The sequence below is a fragment of the Marmota marmota genome, unplaced genomic scaffold (assembly GCF_001458135.2).
Source record: "Marmota marmota marmota unplaced genomic scaffold, marMar, whole genome shotgun sequence".
Taxonomy (NCBI): Eukaryota; Metazoa; Chordata; class Mammalia; order Rodentia; family Sciuridae; genus Marmota; species Marmota marmota.
In genome coordinates, this window is record NW_026000168.1 from 10,370,429 (window position 1) to 10,385,695 (window position 15,267).

Here is a 15,267-nt window from a genome sequence, read left to right on the forward strand (position 1 = left end):
CCTATATATTGCATTGAAAATGTCATGCTTTCTCTCTCCTTTTGGATCACTGAGGCTTTCCCCCATATATCAACTATGATTTTGGATCACGAAGGGGGAAACCATCCAGTTGTTCAATTATGCCCCCAGGTAATCTTCAGTGTTACAAAGTTCTTTGCTTAAGAATAATGGTCTAACTGGAATCCTAACAGTCTTTTGGTTGTTCTATTATGGTGTAAGGATTAGCTAACAGTGATATCTTGCATTTGTTTTGAGCCTGGACCTATGTGAGGAACTCCCTTGGTTCCAGAACCGGGGGTGCCTTTTAGGGGAAAAAAAGAAAACAACAAAATCCCTAAGATTGTCTGAGCTTCATTCTTTCTCATATTTCCTGATCAAGGATTCAGAATTCTGACCAACTTTGGATTAAGAGTTTTGTTTCATTTTTGTGACCTGTGTCTAGTGCCAATTAGCTATTCAGGGAGAAAGAAGTGATCAGGTGACTTTCTGATGACCTTGAGCCATTTCTCTGTGTAGTACAGGCTTTAGATTAGTGCCTTATGGACTTTGGTTTGGGCTAAGGGCTGTCACACCTACTGCTATGGTGTGGCAGGCTTGTTTTGTATTGCAGATTGATGGGGCCAGTAGTGTAAGGGGAATAGGGTGTGTGTTAGGAAGATTCTGGAAGTTCTTAATTCAGTGGACCAGTCAATCTATGATTTTAGCAAAGCATATGGGAAGAACTTGTGCCAAAACACCTTCTTTTCCTTTTTGTTATTTTCTTAGCCAGACAGAAAGTTCTCTCCTTGAACTTAAACTGACTGTTCATACAAAGCAGAGCTGGACCCAACCGCTAGCCTGGCTTCTGTGCAGCATCACAGGTTGAAAGGGCAGGAAGTCTCTTAAAAATCGCCAGCCTCCTGTATCATGTTTCTCACCCATGAATGTTCATATACTTCACACAATTTTAGTCTTTTCAAAACTAGAAATAAGGGTGGGAGATGTAGCTCAGTGGTATATATAGACTGCTTACCTAGCATGCACCTGGTTCAGTCTGCAACACCACAAACAAAACAAACCTAGAAAGAAGAGCCATCTAAACCATTGCATTTTTAGTCAAAAGGGAGAGAAAGTTTATTTCTTAAAAATTTAAGTGTACTTGTTTTGAAAACATGTATCATTCACTTCTGTGGGATTTTTAAAGGGGTGATTTTCAGCAGTAAATGTAACATTTCTCATGCAATTTGTTTTAAAGTGAGAAAATGTCAAATACTTTTTTTTTTATTTTAGAAGTATTGTTCTATTAAGTGTCTCATCTACTGAACAGAATACTTTGAAAATACTACTTTAAATATTTTCATTAACTCAGTAAAATGTTAACTCACACATGTACACACTGTGTGTTCCCACCTCTACTTTTTCTCCAAGCAAGTTGAGGTGGGACCACGAATGACACACCTGGGAGAACAGGCCGGAAGACCAGGTATGTCAGGGAAGGAAGTGAGTGCTTTGGCATGGTTTTCTCTATGGCTACCCTCCCAGCCCTCTTTGTGGCTTCTGTGGCAATGGTGGTGTGCAAGCTCTCCAGTGTTCCCCTTCTCACCTGGGCCCATTACCTGTCATTCTAGAGCAAGCTCAGGCATTTCTTCCTCCTTCTGCCCTTGGAATAGGCAACACCCTGGTGCCTGAGTATAGCAGGCGGGTCTTGGGTACAGGCCAAGGCGAACCCCTTATTTACTCTTAAACCCTCCTGGCTTCTGCCTACTCGACTCACACCAGTTGGTGAGACTCTGGGTGAATCAGTTACTGCCACTTAATCCTGGTTATTGAGCTTCCAGACTGTCCAGGTTAAAGTGTGATGTGACATTGTCAATTATTTGTGTGGCTAGGTGCCAGAACACTGTTTGGTTTCAGTTATGAAAGAAGGTTCTCTGAGCCAAGTTCAAAGCTTGCTTGTTTTCTTTTCAAAAATCAGGATGTCAGCAGCAGTAACATATCTTGCAGGCCTTTTGTGTTCTCTTCCATATTCTGAAATACTGAGTAGGGAAGGGCCAAGGAGGAGAATGTCAGAGAAATCCCCTTGCTCCGTATTTTGTCCCAGGAACCCCTCCAATCTGAAGACTTCATCCTTTGGAACAGCTCTGAGGCTGGACCATCCCATGGTGCCACGAGTAGCTAGTTCTAGTGTCAGGCTTGGTCAGCAGGTTGAAGTCAGTTTTGCAAAGAACTGTTGTAGAAAACTACCATATGGTTTGAACTGATGGGATACAGTTATCCCATGCCAGAGTTTCAAATTGTTACAAAGCTGGCCTAGCTCCTTTAGACAATGTAACTGAAAGAGTATGTCACAAAGGAATGTTTGCTAGCTCTCTTGATTGTGCTGCCATTGTGAAGAACTGGCTTCTGTTTTCTAATCCTCCTTTCATTTTCTTTCTTTTTTTTTTTTTTTCTTTTTTTTTTTAAATATTTATTTATTTTTTTAGTTACCGGCAGACACAACATCTTTGTTGGTATGTGGTGCTGAGGATCGAACCCGGGCCGCACGCATGCCAGACGAGCGCGCTACCGCTTGAGCCACATCCCCAGCCCCTCATTTTCTTCCTAGCTTCTTTTTCAGAGCTTGTTCTTTGTTACTGAACTCCCACTTTTGATAAAAAGTTCTGGGCTTTGCTTGCCCTGGATTGTGGGCTATGCACAACACTTAATTTTTTATGTACTTTTTATGTACTTAAACAAAATGGGTGGTGTCTGTGCAGGTAAATACCAGCCAAGAGTCCAGTTATCTGGTTTGGTAAATGCAGTTTTATAATCTGAGGGTCTCAGTGCCCTCCACACCTATCCACCTCTCCCCTGATCCCCCCACCCAAAAGAAAAATATCCCTCAGTGTTTCTCAGCTCAGTTTACTGAATAATTTCCAATTGTAATTCTTCACTTTGGAGTTTGTAGACTCAATGTCAGACATTCCTTTCTTCTGGAGGGCTCCAGAACTCTTTTTCTTTTGATAGTCTCAAATTTAGTGCTGGTAATAAGGTAGGGTCCAGTGGTAATGTTGGCCACGGAGTAGCTGAGCAGAGACCTTAGAAAAAAATTCTAATCTTTGCTTTTCCATTCCCAAGCCTCCAGCTCCCACTCTAGTGCCTCTTCCCTGCAGGGCAGGGACCCCGTGTGAAAGCCAGGAGGTGTGGCGGCCTGGGCCATGGGTTCCCAGGGCCACAGGGCTCGGGGTTGTGCTGCACTTGAATTTGGATGTGAATCTGATTAAAACAAAACAAAACAAACAAACAAACAACAACAACAAAAAAAAAACAGTCCTGTGGAACTCCCTGATTCACAACTCCCTTCCCTCTTTCTGAGAGGCAGAGGAATAATATTTTTAAAAAGGTATTTTGTTTTAATTTTAAATAGCAAAACACAAGCTGCATTTTTATTTATTATACATGAGAAAGGTAAATCTGTTTTACAAACAAAAATCTAGAGTTGGAAACTCTGGGAAAACTCACTGAAATACACAAATGCTTCTCTGTAATGTGCAATATGTTTTGCAACTATAGATATTTTATGTTTAATCTGTAAATAAGAAATGTATTTAAATTAAAAGGGAGCTTTTTGTAAAAGGACCAAATGTTCTTTTATAAATGTACTAAGGAATATCTTGCTCTTTGAAATTTATTAGGATTTTTATGAATAATTTTTATTAAAGAATTTTTTTGAGTTGTCATCGTGTTTCTCCTTTGTACACTATATACACATTACATGTGGGACAGGGGAAAATTATGAAGGGAAAATGAATAAAATCTTTTAAAATTCATTATTTACAGCCAGGCTTCCTTGTAGAATTCTACTGCATTTTTGTCTGTCACACCCTTGCATGTAAATATTCTTAGCACAGTAGGTAAGGCCCTTTCATGTGGCGGGTCTCATCACCAACCTCCCCTTTCCATTCACCTCCTTTTTCCTAGGCTCTGACTTGTTCCTAAATCTGTTGCCATTTGCTTGAGTCTAATCTAGAATCAATTCTAGCTGAATGCAGGGAGCACTGGCCTCCCTTCTAACATTCCACTCAAGTCCCTGATGGGATCTTGAGGGAGAGAGCTGATCCCATCTCCTGGTGTCTGATGTCTCTGTCCCAGTTTTGGGCCACAGGCAATTCTGATGGGTTTGTTTAGAGACTGTAAAGCACAATAGGTTGGAGGAGAGTCCTGAGATTGGAAGCATCTTGCTAATAAGAATGGAATCTACCATTGCCAGGCAGGTGGCAGCTGTGTTTGTGAAGTGCCACGGATTTGCAGCCATTTGACAAAGGTAGGCTGGCCCAGGTATACCGAGTGGACCCGTAAGAGCCAGGGATGCCACCTTGGCACCTACTTGCCTTCTCCAAGATGCCTTGCCTCTGTAGTATGGATGTGTGTGGCCTCAGCCAGCCGTTGGTGAGTGGAATGGAGCAGCCTGTGAAGATGCAGTTAAGTGCCAGGGCTGAGAGAGCAGGAACAGCCCACGCCATGTGGGTACAGTCTTAGCTCTACACTGACTATCTGTGTGCCTTGGGCAAGTGACAGTTTTTATGGCCTCAGCTCTCCCATTCATCATGGGATCATTATAGCCCACACTCAGGGTGGTGTGAGGACTGGAGTAGATTAATATGTGATGTAAGTAAAATAGCACCAGGTACAGAGTAGATTCTGTTTCCTAGGATGATGACCAAGGTGGGTTTGTTTCCCAGGATAAGTCTTAGTGGAGCTAGGGTTGTAGCTCAGTGGTAGAGCGCTTGCCTTGTATGAGTGAGGCCCTGGGTTCGATCCTCAGCACCACATAAAAACAAATAAAATACAAAGGTTAAATTCTTAAAAAACAAAAAAGCTTTAGTGTCTTTCAGTAGGGACCCTGAAGAAGAAATAAGAATGGGAAGTTGCCATAGATAGGCCTGGCTTTGTCCTTGTGCATGTGTGGCTTGGGTCAAGAGTCATACCTGCTTGAAGTTTCCTCATTTGTAAAGCCAGAGATAACAGTACCTTAACTCCAGGGGTTCATGTGAGGGCAAAGTAAAGCAGCAGCTATATTTTGTTAGAGCATATCAGGTGGCAGCAGCTAAAAGCTTTACCTATGTTACTTATGAAGTTTTAATCAGGGAAGAATGCAATTGTTCTCCCTATCTCAGACACCCAGACTGTAAGGTCAGGGTGCTAGGTATGATACCTGTGCCCCAGCACCACTGGTGGTTATAGTTGGGTGCCTGGCATAGTCTGCTCATCTCTGGCACATGGAATGAACAGCCTCTGCCACCGTGTGTGTGTGTGTGTGTGTGTGTGTGTGAAGTTTCACAGTCAAACCTCAATGAAGTCCTGGGAGGTCAGTTCTATTTCTGCAGCTGAGAGTACTAGAAGGCACACATCCTTGTCCCACTCACACTTGAACCAATGGCCTTGAACTCTTTTAGGTAATTAGTTGTACCTAAGAACAACTAAGAGGAGGAAAGATTTATTTTGGCTCACAGTTTCAGCAGATTCTGTCCGTGGTCTGCTGGCTCCAAGGCTGAAACGTGGTGGAAGGGTATGGCAGAGGAAAGCTGCTCAGTTCATGGTAGCTGGGAAGAAGTGCACGAGAGAGGGTTCAGGGACAGATCTAGTCCCCTAGACCATGCCTCGCAGTGCCCTACTTCCTTCAACTAGGTCCCAATAGTCCATTCAGCTATCAATGGATTAACCCTTAAAAGTGGATTAATCCACTGATGAGATCAGAGCCCTCATGATCCAGTCATTGCTTAAAAGCCCCACCTCTGAATCTTGCTGCATTGGGGGCTATTCTTTCAACACATGAGTTTTTGGGTCTGGGCATTCCAGATCCAAGCCATAACAGGTACCATGGTGAATAATTTGTCTGCAGTCCCATATGGAGAGAAGGGATATAAATCTATATTGCCTAAGGAATGTAGCTCAACCCTTGATCTGAAGTGGTGCCTTCCCAGAGGGTTGGAAAGGGGTTAAGACTGGGCAGCATGCCTGCTTCTTTGTTTGGGACATCAGCTCCCAGGTGCCGAGGCCCTGGAGCTTCAGAAAATGAAGACCCCCAGAAGCCACAGTGAATGCCCCTTTCCTTACAAACTGGAATATTCTCTGTGCCTAAGTGAGGGTGTGTGAAGGAGGCTATTGCTATTCTGGGAGTTTGCATTACCTCCAGACAACAGAAAACCTCCCCTTAAAGAATCTGGCTCTCCTAGGTCAACCTAGGTGCCCTTCAACAGATGAATGGAAAAAGAAAATTTGGTACATATACACAGTGGAATACTAATGCCATCAAAAGAATGACTATGATTTTGCCAGTAAATGGATGGATTTGAAGACCATCATGCTAAGTAAAATAAGCCCATTCCAAAAAACCAAAGGCTGAATGTTCTCTCTGATATGTGGATACTAACACACAATAAGTGTGGGGGGGAGGGAAAGAATAGCAGTTCAGGGGATTAGATAAAGTGGAAAGAAGGCAAGTGGGGGGATGGGAATAGGAAAGACAGTGAAATGAATCGGACATAACTTTTCTATGTTCATATATGAATTCACCATCCATGAAACTCCACGTCACATACAACCACAAGAATGGGTTACTAATTGGAATAAGCTATGCTCCATGTATGTATAATATGTCAAAATATACTCTACTGTCATGTATATCTAAAAAGAACGAATTAAAAAAAAGAAACAGTTTCCAAGGTAGAGTTTCTCTCCTCGTGAGGTAAGCTCTGCTCTTAAGGACAAGGGCTCAGTGATCTTCAATAGTGAGCTAATCAGATTTTGAGAAAATCGCCTTATTATTTGGAAAGCTTAATGCTTGCTTAGTCAGAGAGCTCGAAAAAGGAATGAAGAGCCAGTTTCCATTATTTGAAAACCCATCTGGACCATCTTAAGCTGATTTTTATGATAAAATACTAACATTTTAGCATAACACTGTAAAGGGCTATAGCTCAGTGATAAGAATGCTTGCCTATCATGTGCAATGCCCTGGGTTCAATCCCAAGCACCACCAAAAATAAATACATGAAAATAAAATAAATAACACTGCAAGTTACTTTTTGTGATTATTTTTAGTTTCGGTGCTGAGGATTCAACCCAGAGCCTTGGGCATGTAAGCACATGCTCTACCACTGAGCCATATCCCCAGCTCCTAGGTGAAAATGTATACATTGATATCTTAAAACCATTGCAACTTTTTAGCCAACATCATCTGTTAAAGAGTATATATTTCAGTAAATTCTTTGTTAGTTGGTAATTTTTTTTTCTACTTGAATTGGTATTTCCATTACTCTTTTTGCCACAAAATGTTAACATGTGACAATTTTTAATATATTAATACATAACAATCTCAATGTCTATCCATCTCTCTCTCTCTCTCCCTCCCTCACACACACACACACACACACACACACCATCCATGAAACTCCACGTCACATACAACCACAAGAATGGGTTACTAATTGGGGATTGAACCCAGGAGCATTCTACCTCTGAGCTACATCTCCAGCTCTTTTTGAGACAAAGTCTCACTAAGTTACCCAGACTAGTCTCCAAGTTGCGATCCTTCTGCTTTAGCTTCCTGAGTAGCTGGGATTACAGTCAGTACCACTGTGCCCAGCTCTGACAATCCTTTGAAGTCTTATTGTCTATACAATCATGCAGTGCCACGAAAATGTACATAGTGTTCACAAATCCATATACGGTTTAACAATTTTTCCGTAATCATAAGGCTGTTAGTATTCGAAAGTCTTCAGGGTCCAGCTAACATTACAATTAGTATAGAAACAATGCACTTATATTTTGATAGTAACAAAAAGTAAAAGCTTTATTGGAAATGTTTTCTTTTATTAAATGATAGAATATCCCCCTCCAATTTAATTTTATGTCTGTGAATAAATGCTTCTAGTGCAAACTCAAACCATTTTGGGAGTTTGGCCTCACCCTGCAGAGTTGGTGTGTATGTGCTCCATGGCCCAGCAGCCAGGTTGTGCACTGTACCGCTCTGAGTTGTCCTGGTAGTTCCCCTCCTAAGGAAATTATCTAGAGCACGAACCAGCAGACTACAGCTGGTGACCTAAATCAGGCCACTGCTTGTTTTTGTTTTGTTGAAGACAGTTTTAATGGAGCACAGTCTTGCTCATTTGTTTACATATTGTCTATGGTTGCTTGTGTTAAAATGGTAGAGACTGTCTCGTTTCTAAAGCCCTAGATATTTACTATGTGGTGTTCTACAGAAAAAATAATTTGCTGACCTTTGGTCTAGAGGATTCCTTGCATGTGGGAACCAGGTGACACAAGGCTCTTTATAACGGCTTTTCTTGCCCAAACTCATTACCACCTTGTCTGACCCGGTGCCGTTGCCCTTGGACGCTCCCTGCACGTGGTTTCCTTGACGCCTCGTCTGACCTGCGGCAGGTGCGCACGCGCTCTACCGGCTCGCTCATGGTTTCCTGGACGCCTTGCCAGGCCCGCTGCTGGTGCACACGCGCGCTCCCTGCTTTCGGCTTTTTGGACCCCTTGCCCAACTCGCCGCTGGTGCGCATGCGTACCTTTCTGAGGGGGCGCCTCCGTGCTGCCTCGCCTGCGTCTGTGCGCTCGCTCTCGGCGCGAGGCCTCATGCCCTCCTCACCTCAGAACCTTCTCGCCTCTGACACCCTCCTTGCCCAGAACCTGAGGTAAAGCTCTTCTAGCTTTTTTTCCTGTGTGGTAAATTTGTGCCCCCCCCCAACCCCATGAAGAAATAGGAGCGGCCCCAGTTGGGGCTCCCAGGAGGTCTGACAGGAGTTCCAGAGTGAAAATAAGGATCCCGGGTGAGGGACCCCTGGTCCTAGGCACCAGACATGGCCAGGTGGAAGTGTCCCGGGAATGGCTCCCTGTGAGCACCCACCTGCAGCGCCCCTTCAGTTTCCCTCAGGGCGGGCTTGCTAGCACCCTGGTCCCAGAACCCCACTTTGGCCCTGGGCTCTCAATACAAGGGGTCTTCCCTGGGGTAGATGTGACTGGGGTTTTGGAATGAAGGGACTAGTGACATTCTTTGCTTAGCCTGGGTGGCAGTTGCGTGGGTAGTCATTCGGTTTTTATTCCTATAGGGTGCATAGGTTTTAGTTTTTGTGTCCCCTCACCCTTCTCTGCGCATGCGCCAGAATTCACATGGCGCAGTCTAACCCCTATATCATGATAACCAGGAGCAGGGCCTTTGGGAGAAGATTAGGCTGGGAGGGAAGAGTCCTCAGGAGTTGGAATTAGTGCCCTTCCAAGGAAGGGACTCTAGAGCTAGCTCACCTCTTCCTTCCACGTGAGGATAAAAGAGAAATTGTCAGTGTGCAATGGGGAAAAAGGGCCCTGCTGGCACCAAGATCTCGGACTCCTGCTTCTAGGATTGTGAGAAACGAAGCTTGTTATTTAAGCCACACAGTGTCTAATAATCTGTGTTGCAATCCGAACTAAGTGTATAGGCTGAATTTTCAAGTGAATTTTAACATTGTTTATGACATCAGTTTTCCAAATCGTGAAGCTCGTCGTGAAGTACTCTCAGAACCAGATGATCTGAGGGTAACACAGGAATAAAGGAAGGAAGGAATTTGGAGAAATTCACCAAATAGTTTGAGTCCTCTCCAACCTTCTTAGTCCTGTTATTCCCAAGCTAGCCTTACTCTTTACTTTCCATGGACCCAGATAGATGAGCAGCTGTCAGTAGGTTTCCAGGCAATTTTTAAATTAATCAATCAATCAATCAATTAATTAATTAATTTCTCATTCAATTAATTAATTAATTGATTGATTTTTTACCAGCCCGTTTTTAAATGGGTGTCTGAGTGGAAAGTTTTTGAATATTGTGGCCCCTATTGAAAATAGTATTTATTGAAAACACAGTGTTGTGTAGCACACCACACCAGTGAGACTCCTTGGACTACTATATCTAAAAGAGTCTCTCCTGAACACCTGCCTCAGGCTTACCTGGGTAATTTGAGGAACTTAGAGCAAGAGAGTTGGGGGCCAAGAGAAAAATAAAAAACTTTTTATGGTTCCAAGGAAAGGCTCCTAAATATGGCCTTATGTTTTAGGCACTGAACTTTGAAAGTCATTCTAAAAATGGGTCGTTTTCCACCAATGGGTATGGAAAATATCCTGTGTTTCAGTATTAGGTTATAAAAACTGGGAAATACTGTTCACTTCCACAAGAGATCACTATTGCTTCACTTTTTCTAGTGGTATCTATAAAAAATACAGTTTGACCAACCCAGTGGTACAGAAACAAAGAAACAAAAAACAGTGTTGCATGTTTTAAACAGTAGGCAAAATTGTAATACCATGGTCCTTTGGAATTGTGTATCAAACTGTTGGCATGTACTACCAGTGGAAACATGAGTAGCTGGGTGCACTTAACAGCAGCTTGGAAGGCTGACACAGGAGGATTGCAAGTTCAAGGCCAGCCTCTGCAACTTAGCAAGACCCTGCTCATAAATAAATAAATAAATAAAATGCAAAGCACTGGTGGTGTGGCTTAGTGGTGAAGCACCCTGGGGTCAACTCCCAGTATCCAGGTGGCGGAGGGGGAAGAAACATGAGTGATAATGGTGACAGTAATGACGTCTTGTGCCTCTGTAGGGTCTTGGTCTCAATATCATAGCTCTTTATATGTGCTTCAGTTCTTACTCACAATACCATTGTGTCTTGATATTCTCATTTTCCAGAGAATAAAACTGAACTTCAGAGAATTGTCACAAATTGCCTAATTAGGTGGTGATATTTCAGTACCAGGGACATAAAAAAGGGCTGGGGGCGGGGGCGGGGGATGTAGATCTGCTCTTTGAAAAGTGCGCCAGGCCTTCCTGTGTATTGGGGTGGGTGGTTTCTTTTCATCCTGTGAAGTTGCTTTCAGCTTGGTATGAAATAGGGTAGAAATATGGTTCTAGGTAAAGTCAGGAAGGGTGTCACTGTGGCAGAACCTTGCACAGATGGGGGTATCCCAAGACCACAGCTCCCAGAACCTCTCCTCCCTGTTGTCTTTTTTCCACTGGAAGCTTCTCTCACCTCCTGGGCTTCCTGCTGGTCCTGCCTTGTATTTAGTTTCTGTGATACGACTTGGCAGACAAAAGGCAGAATTTGGAATCAGCATTGTGGATTCGTATCTGGACTCTTCTTATTAGCTGTGTAAGGGGGCAGATAGAAGGGGATGGTGGGAATATGAGGTTAAGAGAATCATTCCATAAAATGAGCCCACTGTGCTGAACCCCCCACCCTCCATACTTTCTTTGCCATAAAGCAGTCTGCTTGCAGACTTGCCTAGCCTGAGTGGACAGGATATGTCACATTCCTCAGCAAAAAGGAAGAAGCAAAAGGTCAGGTAGTTAGTGTAGGATATGAATGTTGGGGGTCAAGAGAGGATGATGACTGGTTATCAAACAGAGAACAATGGGTTGTTAACCTCTGTGATTGTGCTTCTGGGCACTCTGGGTTGTTAATAATGAACCTTGCTTCACTGTCCTTGGTCACATATGGGTGGGGGGAAGAAACAGAAAGCAATAATTAAGAGAGGGATTCTGAGGTCTATAAAAGAACAAGTTGCACCCCCTCTCACAGACACTCAGCTCTGGGGTCTCTTCTCTTGAGAGAAGTCTGTCTCTGTCCTTTTCTTAAATAAAACTTGTTTTTTATACTTGCCTTTGCATTTCTTGGGTGTTTAATCTTCAACACTGGAACCGTTCCTGATCTCCAAGACTGATATCAGCTGGGTGAATTAGTAAACCTCTCTGAGTCTCAGTTCCTCATCTGTGAAATGGGGCTAAACAGGGTTTCCCGGGGGAGTCAGACAATGGTATCTACCAGAGGCCGGCACACAGTGCATGAATCTGCTCAGCAAACCTTCCTTCCCTATCTTCCTCTGTTACCCTCAGATTTGCTGCCTGTATTCCGCTATAGGTTCTGGTTCTGAGAGTACCTCACAGAATGTTGTCACTGACCTCCTTAAGGTTCTGGTACACTCCAGTGGTTATCTAATTTCAATAAGAGTCCATAATAGGATTGCCAAAAAATTCCTGGATGGCACAGATCAGAATCTGCCTTTCCCCAGTTTTTCCAGGGGACTTTGCAGCAGGGTCAGAGGATCATGGTTTGAGAACCACATTGATGCACCACATCCCACAGCTCCACGCTTACTTTTAGGGACTGGTTTAATAATATTTGCAAATGTGGCTCCTCTAGGCAGTTCCCTGCTGTACCTTCTGATGGACTCTGCCTCTCAGCTGGCTGCTTCGTCTTTGGAATAACTATTAGAATTTGCTATCTTTGACAGCAGGAAAGTTGTTCTGAAAATGTTCCTGAAGTAAGAGCAGCAATACCTAGGAATCTGTTGGCAGTGCAAATTCATGAGTCCTCTCTAAGGCTTACTGATTGGGAAACTCTGGAGGTGGGTCCCAGCAACCTGTGCTCTAAGGAGCCTGCCAGGTGATTCTGCAGTGGAGAGATGGCTGCCCTCCTGTGAGGACCCGTGGGTCTTTCTCCTCACCATGTGGGACCATCCTGGAATCTGTTTACCATAGTCCCCTTATCCACGGGGACCTTATCCATGGTTCCCTTTTCCTGGGTTCAATGACCCTGTCTGTCACAGCCTGAAAATATTCAATGGAAATTCCAAAAATGAACAATTCATAAATCTTAAATAACTTTCAAGTATAGTATATTGTTATCATTATCATATTTTACTATTGTTAAGCTCTTACTGTGCCAAATGTATAAATTAAACTTTAGGAATGTACATAAAGGAAAAATATAGCCTGGGTTCAGTATTATCCAGTTTTTGGCATCCACTGGAGGTTTTGGAGCATAGCCACTATACAAAATGGGAGACTACTGCCAGTTGCAGTGTGCATACCTGTAATCTCAGTGACTTGGAAGGCTGAGATAGGAGGATGGCAAGTTCAAGGCCAGCCTTGACAATGTAGCCAGACCTGTCTCAAAGAAACAAATATATATGTATATGGGACAGGGGATTTAGCTTAGTGGTAAAGCACTCTTGGGTTAAATCCCTAGTATGCCTTCTTCCAAAATAAGGGAGTCTCTTTCAATCTTTTTTTAAATTATTTTTTTAGTTGTTGATAGACCTTTATTTTATTTATTTATACATGGTGCTGAGAATAAAACTAAGAGCCTCATACATGCCAGGCAAGTGCGGTACAACTGAGCCCCAGCCCCCCAATCTTAAGTGGATAGGTTGTGGGGGGCATTCTCCACTCTCCTGTGTTTGTGGGCAGTGGGCATTTGTTAAGCACCTACTAGGTGCACTGATCAAAGATTATTTATTCTCTAACATGCCCTGTTATCTATGTCATATATTACTAACAGTTGAGAGACAAGTTGGACTCTGTGATTCATTTATTCTTTTATTCAGTGTCTAGTAAGCACAAGTATGTGCCAGGTGCCCTTCTGGTTACTGGAGACATAGCGATGAGATTACACCTTCTTATAAATGGATATGTACTCTGAGAGCTGAGGGCCCAGTAGGTTCAAGGACAGATGGTTGAATGGAGGGAGCAGTGGAAGGAAGGAAGCAGCTGCTGTATTTGCTTTTTCCGGGATAATGGAGATGATGCGTCTGTGTGTCTATATTTGCCCTTTAATGCTTGTTCTAGAAAGAAAGTTTTGATTTTCACCCCACCCCTCCCAGTTCAAAATGTTCCACCTTCCTTATGCACAGTTTTAAAGTTAGTCACATGGTCCAGTTCTGGCCAATCAAAGCATTCATCTCTCTTACCCCCAAAGTGAAGACTTCAGGGATGGGCACAAGCTGCCCAAAGGAGGATCAGACTGGGTTTTTCTAGACTCTATGGGAAAGAGAAAGAAATGAAACAACAAAAACCCTCTCTGAATGTCTGCTGGAGTATTGGACTTGGGGTTTCTGGGGACCACTGAGAGGGAAGAGACGTCTTCCACTAAGCACACTCAGAGAAAGCACAGCTCAGAGGAGAGAATCCTGATTATTTTGTTCAATGGCTAGTTACAGCCATGTCTGAAGCAAGCAGTTACTCCTTGACATTTTAGTTTGGCCAGCCCAGAAGTTGCATTTTCCAAAATGCTGAAACCTATTTTTGTCTCTTAAAATTCTTAGAGTCCTAGTATTAAACCCAGGGAACATGTATTCCACACCTGGCTCTGCCACTTGTGAGTCTGCTAGCTTCTCTGTAAGAAGAGCTGGTGAGGAGATTCAGCCAGAAGAGAGAACCCGTGAGGCAGTTATCATAGCCTCCCAGAAAATAATACGCCTTCAAGCTGATTTCTTTTACTTGAGTCTAATGGTATTCATGTTTTATGTTTAAGAGACGTGTGACTATGTTCCCAGTGATAGAATGAGTGTTCTATTTTTTATTTGTGTTCTCATAGTCCAGATGGTACGGTGCATGAGTATGCTGGGGAGAGGCATTTTTCCTTTTCTCAATGAAATACGATTACACTGAATTCATGGCATTGATGATATTCATTGTCGCAAATTACTGTGTTTCCTGGCACTGGCTTGAGAGATCTATAATAAGATACTGATAAGGATTTTCTCTTTCTGATTCAAATTCTGTGCAGCTAGATGACACCTTCTTAGGGCAGCCCGGTCTCTCTTCTGGGCATTGCGGAAAAATCAGTTATTCTGAGGCTAATTTACATTGCATTTTTTTTAACACATCTATCAATTTCAAAACAGATTTCAGTGAGGAAAGAAGTAAAATTCTCTCAGCCCAGACATCCACATGATTTTATTTTAACAATATGCAAAACGAGGGCGGAGGTGAGGGAGCAGGGCTGGCAGTCTTGGCTGTGCATAAATGAGATTTAGGCTGGGGAAAGGCAGGAAATGTTGTTTCCTCCATCTGAGAATAGTCCTGACCAGATTTGGATCCTGACAGCTTGGGAAGAGGGTGAGAATGGTGAGGACTGAATTCTGGAGGAGCAATACTGACCAGGACTTAGACTGGGAATCTGCCCAAGTGACAGAAATAGCTCATTTTTGTATTTCAACTATTTATCACCACCATGGCCAGAGTTATCATCCAGCTTGGGTGATGTTTCTTGATCTTCTTTTCATTCCCCACCTCCAAGGAATTTGGGGGGTGGTACTGGGGATTGAACTCAAGGCATACTGAGTGTGTGTGTGTGCGCGCGCACACACACACACACATTTTTGCCTCCAAGCACCATGTTTGCGCCACTGCATCCTCCATGAAGTATTCATTGTCTAGTGCTTCCTCTGAATGCACAGGCTTCTTTTCTTCTTTTTCTTTCTTTCTTTTTTTTGAG